The sequence below is a fragment of the Balaenoptera acutorostrata genome, chromosome X, assembly GCF_949987535.1.
Source record: "Balaenoptera acutorostrata chromosome X, mBalAcu1.1, whole genome shotgun sequence".
NCBI classification, from domain to species: domain Eukaryota; kingdom Metazoa; phylum Chordata; class Mammalia; order Artiodactyla; family Balaenopteridae; genus Balaenoptera; species Balaenoptera acutorostrata.
The window spans coordinates 95,865,754-95,873,899 of NC_080085.1; positions in this window are offsets into that span (position 1 = coordinate 95,865,754).

An 8,146-nucleotide genomic window follows, 5' to 3' on the forward strand; every position below is an offset into this window, starting at 1 on the left:
ATGAAAGCACAAATTTGGGGGCCTGCAAAGTATACAGCCATGACGAAAAAAAAAAATCGGACTCGATTCTTACTCAAATACACCAGTGTTGAGCTGTCGTGATATTTTCCCGTGGGAGATGCTTTGAAAGGCGCCTTCAAGAGAATTTCAAAATAATTTTAAGTTTCCCTTTCCTTGATCGAGACCGAAAAACTTTAGAAAAAGAAAAGCTCATACCTAGAACAAAGGATCATACTGAACACATATCCTAGAATATATTTCACATCCCTTGCGTCAAGAAAAGAAGATTTTTGCTGAATCTCAGTCTACAACTTGACGCCTCAAAAATAAGAACTACTGCCTCCTCTGTTTCTGGAAAAACTGCTGGAGTGTAAGTGTAAACTGAAGTGTTTCTAAATTCCTCTCTCTCTCTCTCTCTCTCTCTGTCTCTCTCTCTTCTACTAGGATTTCAGCTTCCTAACTGTGGAGATGGGTCCATGTTACATTAAAATGCTAAAGGGGTGACCACAATTGCAAAGAGGGATTTTGGAGGGGGAGGGTGGGACGTGGTATTTCTAAAAGAATGGAATGTCAGTTCACCTTTGCCCTTGGGTAGATGCTGCAAAGCGTATTATTTATAAAATCTAACAAGCAATGTATACATCATAAAAATAACCCCCAACCCTGCCCTCTTAAGAATTTGTTCTCTGTTAGTAACCGAATAAACACATTGGATGAATGACTCCTTTTTGATGTTCCCATTTTGGGAGAAAAGAAATTGGTTTTGGTTGTCTCCAAAATATTAGAAACAACCATTATCATTCCCTCTGCTGCCACCGGTTTATAAACACAGTATATTCACAGGTGCTAGGAGCAGCCGTGATTTCTGAAAGGGGCTAGAGGTAGAAGGAGTGTGGATGCTGACAGAGCTCTGACTGGAGCTGCTACCCACGTTTCAGCTGCTTGGTCACATATGTAGAAGATTCCCTACTCCTATAACCAAAATGAAAATGATTAAAATCATTTGAGATTTTTATGATAGATGTTATAATGTTTCATAAGCCTTTCCAAGCACTGGGTTTTGCTTGAGATAGAAATGTTTTGAAAACAAGGCAATGCATTTGAAAGTGCTTTGAGTAAGAACATGACATTTAAAAATGTATGGAAAAACAAACTGCATGTTGAATAAAATTTTGAAAATACTGAGAATAATAGATTTTAAAATCCTCATGTTTTTATAGAATTTTATCATAGAGTGGTAGGCTTACAATGTATATAATATTTTATCTTGTTCTTTTCACTTAACATACATGATAACATTTGCCCATATTATAGATCAACCTAAACATTATTTAAAATGCAGCAAACTATTCTAGGCAGCTGTATATTATTGTATTTAATCACCCCTCTGTTCGAGGTATTTAGGTTGTTTTCATTTTTTTAATATTATAAATAATGCTGCAATGAACATCTTGGACCTATAGATTTTTTTTAATGTTGAGAATTATTCTCCTGGGGTAGAAACCGAGGAGTGGAATTACTGGGTTAAAATATATGAACTTCTATCTGATGCATTATTTTTCAAAAACATTTTATCAGTTTACCCTGTCACCACACTGATTGCCAGAATTGTATATTGTTATTTTTTTTTAAATCACTGGTAAGATGGGTGAAAAGGTATTCCACTGTTTTTTTAATTTCCTTTTTTTTTTTTACTAGTGAGATTAGAAAAAAAAAACTTTTACATATATTTGCGGACAATAGCGTTATCTTCTATAAAGTGTCTTTTTGTGTCCTTTGCCTTACCTTTTGGGTTCTTAGTGTTTTGGGGTTTTTATTGTCTTATTATGTGTGACTTGTTTACATAATAAAGATATTAAAACCTTGTCATATTTGTTGCAAGTATTTCCTAGTCTATTGATGAAAAATATCACTTTTAAGCTAGATTCTCTTCTGTTTTGAAAGATGTGTAAATTTGGCACAAGGAGGTTTGTAGTGTAGTTTAGAAGGGAGATACTGACACACACAAATGTTACTATGATCACTTCTAACCTTCTTTTAAACAAACTCACATATCTAAACTTACCTGCTGTTTTAAAGAGAGAACTAAGTTTGTTCTCATATCAACAAATTATAAGAGAGCATCATACTTCTTAAATGTTAGGTAGCACTCTTAAACAATAGTTGGTAAGACATTATTTTCTACTCTAGTGGGGGAACCCCTAGGACTAATCAATGTGTTAAACAAAACAAAAAAAAAACAAGCATGAAAATAATTTTAAACAACTGCAGTGAAAGATTACCAATGTTGATTATTTGTATCCAAAGTATATTATTTGGCTGCAACAGAATGGAATTAGAGAGAGTGAAATGTTTCATAGAGGGATTTCACTTGCTGTGTTTTCTAGGATGGGGGAGGATACGGTCCATATTAGTATTTGTGAACAGGGAGAATGTGTGGCTAGAAGAATGTTATTTTCTTTACATAGGTTAACCAAATCTCCTCATCAGTTCTAAAAGTTGTTCCAACACTGAAGCTCTCTGGAGGAGACGATCATTACTGAATTGCACCAGATGCTGTAGCTTGTCTGACATATATTTAAACTTTCATCTTCCTGGACAACTTAATGATATAGAATAGTTGTTTAGTTTAGGTCAGGTTTCCATAGGCAAAATAAAGCAGAGGGGTGGTACAGACCTCTAGATGGTTCAGGCAAAAAGGAGAGACTTTGTATTTGGCCTGAACTCACCAGCTGGTTGCTTTTAATGTTCTACTCTCCTTTGGTTGTAGATTCTTGTCTCTTAATTTTTTGTTTTTATATTTAGGACAAGTTACCCCAGAAAGCTCAAGTTGTCATAATTTCTGTAAAGTTTGGACTCTGAACCAAGAATCTCAAGCACAGATTTTTAAAACAGCAGATAAGGAGTAATGAAATCTACAATATTTTTAATTTGTTTACCACTTTAGCTGAAGGGAGGAAACTCAAGCATTTCCGCTGGTATTTTACACCTAGAAACTAAGATCAATGGATAAATACAGCCACAGTACCTTTAAAACAGTTTCTATCTAATGAAGAAATATGCCTTTAATGCAGTTTGCCTTTAAAAGGAATCTCCTGTGAATCCTGTTTTAAGAAAGCAGTTGTTTGACTGAATTGAGTAGTCAGTAGTAATAAAAGCTCATCTGCTTTTTTCCTCATACAGATGATCATCAGTCTTCCAAATTCCACTTGTACTGAAATCAAAATGAACAATAGAAGTGTGGATTTACTTAGCTTGAAAATTACTTTAAATATGGACATTGTTCAAGAGAATAAAGCCTGAGAGGAAACAGTAGCCAGTATAAAAAACACTATTAATCTTGCCCAATATATAAATTGTCCTTTAAGTATTAACTCTATAGTTTTTGTGAGCTAACATCCAATTATGTTGATAAAAATGTGGTGCTACCTTGATATTAAAAAATGATGCTAGTGATGATGATTGCTTTCTCTGTGTTAGGACATAAATAAAATCATGCACGATAAATGATGTTTTCTACACTGTGCAGGAAAAGGGGCTGCCCTGTGATTTGTGGCTGCAGCCACTGCTTGCAGATGATGGCTTTTCGTCTCAGCTTTACTTCTGTGCTACTCAAAATCTCTGCTGGAGAAAACAACCGTCAAATGCCTGGCCGCTGCGCACAGAACAGGTCTGTTTGCTGCTTTTGTTTCCTTGCAGTCTGCGGCTAAAGTAATTAGAGCAAATACAAGGTTTAATTAGGCTCCTAAAGCTTCCCTGTTATCTCAGGAGTCAATTGAAAATTAACTCAGTTAAAAATCAAGCATTTCTTTCCACCTTCAAAAGATAAAACTTTCATTTGGAAGTTACTTAGTAAGTAAACTGAACATCAGAACAATTAAATCTAGCAGATTTCACATAAGTGTCAACAACTTCATACTATATGCATTTTCTGTGTTAGTATAAATGAACAGTAAAAAAAAATTAGCTAATGTTGTTCCTTGTGGTATCATACAGCAGCCTCGTTCTTAGTGTCAAAAGATTATCAATTCATACTGCCTCATCGTGAAGAGTTAGGATCTTTATTTTGTAAATTAGATAGGATCGTTCTATGGCTAAATTTGCTATTTTAAAGGAATTAGTATTAGAGACTTACATTTTCCTTTGGGTGTTTAGAAAACCAGCTATCATATTTAAGATGTCATATATTATGCTTATCATCGATTCCTCTTTCTCCGTTCCTCACATGGTCTTGCAATATCTGTCAGATTGAACCCTTCCTTTCATTTCCGTAGTCACCATACTGGTTCATGCCCTAATGAACTCTTCCCCAGGGTTGCTGAAGTAGCCACTTAAACTGGCCTTACCCTTCTTCAGTCTCTATATAGTCAGCAGAATGGTTTTCCTCATACGTCACTTTCATCATACTGCTCGAGGACGAGCGGAGTAGCCCCCCCCCCCGCCCTTTTTTCCTGCTACATCGGAACTAAACTTGTAACCCTAGCATATGTTTCCCTCTTCCCAATTGACACTACAACCAACCCCCTCTCTCCCTTGCTACACACAACCCATTCTTCCAAATGCACTCTTCGTCCTGTTACAATACATTCTCACTGCCCACACTTCCAGTTAAGTCGGTCTCTTTAATGGCATTCTATATATATGATTTATCCATTTCCACTGTTACTTGGGCTATTTCTCACGTCTAAATGTCCTCCCCTTCCTAGTCACCAATTTATGCCGATCTTCTTTCTCAAGACTAAGCTCAGGACTCTCACTCAGGAAAGCTTCCCTCACTCACATAATCTCACTACAACCACTGCCTTCTTTTCCTAAGTGTTGGCTGTAGGTAAAGCTAAGGATTTAATTGGTACCCATTGATACAGTCATATCATCATTAAATGACAGTCATTGTTAACATGACTAATACTTTTATACCATTTGGTAAATAGTTACTGCCACAAACCAAACCCCCTCCAAGTGCTGTTACCTACCCAATTATCCTGGCTACTCCAACCCCCCCCTCAGGACCTCCTTCCTCTCCACTATGCAGCCACTACAAGGTTAACTACTAGCACAGCAGTGGATTTCCAGAACCCTACTCTGGAACCTTGACTGGCATATATTCTCATTGGTAAGCTTGTGCTACATGGGTTGCTAAGTAGTTAAAAGTACTACCCCTGGATATAACTAATCCCTGAGTTGGGAACGCTGTTTTAGGCTATAAACTGCTTGAGGACCAGGGCCAGGACTGTGTCGTATTCCTCTTTGTATCCCTCATGCTTAGGATTGTGCTTGGCAATCACCAATATATGTTGGCTTCAAGGAAGGAAGGAGAGAAGGAAGGAAGGGAAGGAAGGAGGGAGGGAGGGGGGAGGGAGGGAGGCAGGGAGGGGGGAGGGAGGGAGGAAGGAATGGAAACAAGGAAGGAGGAAGGGAGAAAAAGAGGAGAAAAGAAATGGCCAAGACAGGTTTAAATGGCCAATGCAAACTACCTCCTTTTAACAGTGCCCAAGCTCTCCGTGACTGATGGCAAGGCTTGGTGATTTCTGCCTGATGTAACACCCTTCCTCCTCAAAGGAATCATGCCCATTTTTTTCTCTCATTGGTCATAGCTGAGGTCATCTTTTCCAACATACGTCCCTTTCCCATCCTGCGGTTGTTGCCAGAAACCTCAGGAAATGTCTGTGCCCTATATTTGCCCCACCCTCCTTTAGTTCCATTTAGATCAAAGAGACATTCCAACCCCAATCATGGAGGGTGGTAAATATAAAATTAATATTGGTCATAAACATAGAGTAATGGTCAACACGAAGCAAGGAAAAGCACTTATCCCTTCTTGACATCATTGTTTTTCCTTCCCAGCCCCCACTAGAAGGTAAGATCCCTGTGTTCTGGTGTGGTCCCCATGCGCTCTCCCCATGTACTCCCAGTGCCTAGAACAGTGCCTGACATGTAGTGGAGATCCTCAATAAATACTTGTTGAACGAGTGAATGAAAGTGAAAAATATATATTTTTAAAGAGGTTTTTTTCTCTTTTCTTAAATTTTATTTATTTATTTATTTATTTATTTATTTATTTATTTATTTATTTATGGCTGTGTTGGGTCTTCGTTTCTGTGTGAGGGCTTTCTCTAGTTGCGGCAAGTGGGGGCCACTCTTCATCGCGGTGCATGGGCCTCTCACTATCGCGGCCTCTCTTGTTGTGGGGCACAGGCTCCAGACGCGCAGGCTCAGCAGTTGTGGCTCACGGGCCCAGTTGCTCCGCGGCATGTGGGATCCTCCCAGACCAGGGCTCGAACCCGTGTCCCCTGCATTGGCAGGCAGATTCTCAACCACTGCGCCACCAGGGAAGCCCAAAAAATATATATTTTGAAGTTGAAAGAGAGATATGTCACGGACTGCAAGTGCTCTTGATAGGGATCCATTTCTGAATCTCCACAGAAGTCTTCATCTACCTGCTTTAATTAAACATGCTCTTTCTCAAGCCTCAGCATTCAGAATATATCGAGATGTATTTTATAAACCTATTTCATAATCGTTTTTGTTTTCCAATTTTTGTCTAATAGTATTACGGCACTTTTGCTTTCTACTGTATTTTCCTGGCAAATATACAGAGAAAATTTCCCTATATTCCAAATTAAATGAGTTTCTTTTGGCAAACCTATAAACCCAATCAGCATTTATTTATAACATTTCTGTGGGTAAAACGTGTTCTAAGTTGAAAACAACACCCTTACAAACTGCTTTAGTTTCGTGAGTTTCTATATTCAGTCTGTGCTTTACTCTCAGACAATTGTTTATGGATTGTAAGTACTTTTTTCAGTTGCCTCATTAGTGGATGCTTTATCTTCCCCAGTGTTTTTAAGCTCCCCTGAAGGCAGGGATTATGTTTTTCTACTTTTGTTCACCTCTTCATGGTGCTTAGTACTGCACTGAACTCAGTAACTACTTGTTGAATGAAGGATTTTACCTAAATGCAAAATACTACATAAGGTGATAAGCCCAGAAGACAATGGATTATTATTTTTTTTTTGCAAAAGAGGAAACATCAGTCATTCAATGCACTCTTCAGTATTTAGGGCCACTGCACTTGAGAGTCACGTTAGAGACCACGTTTTATTTAGGCTTATTAATCATTCTTCCCTGTCAAATTTTTCACATGAGGCTTTTTTAAAAAAAGAGCAACAATACAGGACAGTAAGTCATAATTATAAAAACATCAACAGCATAGGTTTAAAATATTTCGTTCTTCATTAATTCTTTCCCTTGAATACCTTCACCAGGGAGCATCATGAACTATTATGTAAAGAATTTAATTTGAGTTCAGGAGTTAGGAAGTAAGATGTTTGTACTTGTTTACTTCAGGACCTTTTCCAAATTTGGGACTAACATGTCAAAAGAGAAATGAGGGAAATTTTTCATTTTTGATTAAGGAACAACAAGGAAATTTAGACTGTCTCATTGTAAACTGCTCCCTTCCTTCTGTGACAGTGCATTAAAAAACACCTGGGATTTTATTTCTTAACCTGAGTGATAGTTACATGGGCATTCAGTGGGTAGTTATTATTTAAACTGCACATATGTATTTTGTACAGCCTTCTGTGTATATGATGTATTTTACAATCAACGAAAAGATACCTTGAAGAAAAATCTGGTCCAAAGAGGGACACATCAATATTTCACATTGATTCAAAATCAAGAACCAAGTATGAACCATTCCTTCTTTTTGTTAATTAGCATTCAGAAAGGAATAATGTTAACATTTGAATAGAGTGTTTAGGAAATAGTCACATTTGCATCTGAAAAGAGGTGTCCCTTGGGAAGTAAACTTGGTGCTTTCAGAATTAAAAAAACAAAAACCAAACGAAATAAAAAGTTCTGCCTACCTAAAAAGATTTCTTTAAAGATTGTTTCAAGGTCCACCTGAAGACTTTTGTCACATGGTTCAGCACTCCTCTGGAATCTCTGAGGTGTTACAGAATCAAAGCTGAGAGCACTCCAAAAAGTGAAACATGTAAGCTGAGAAACCCTATTCACAGTGCCTAATAGTACAAGCTGATATTTATCAGGGAAGAGATACCTTTAAAGTTTATTTACTTTCTATGATTTTACCCTCTGTGCATATGTGTGTACAATACAATTGCGGTTTTTGATGTAAATTTTT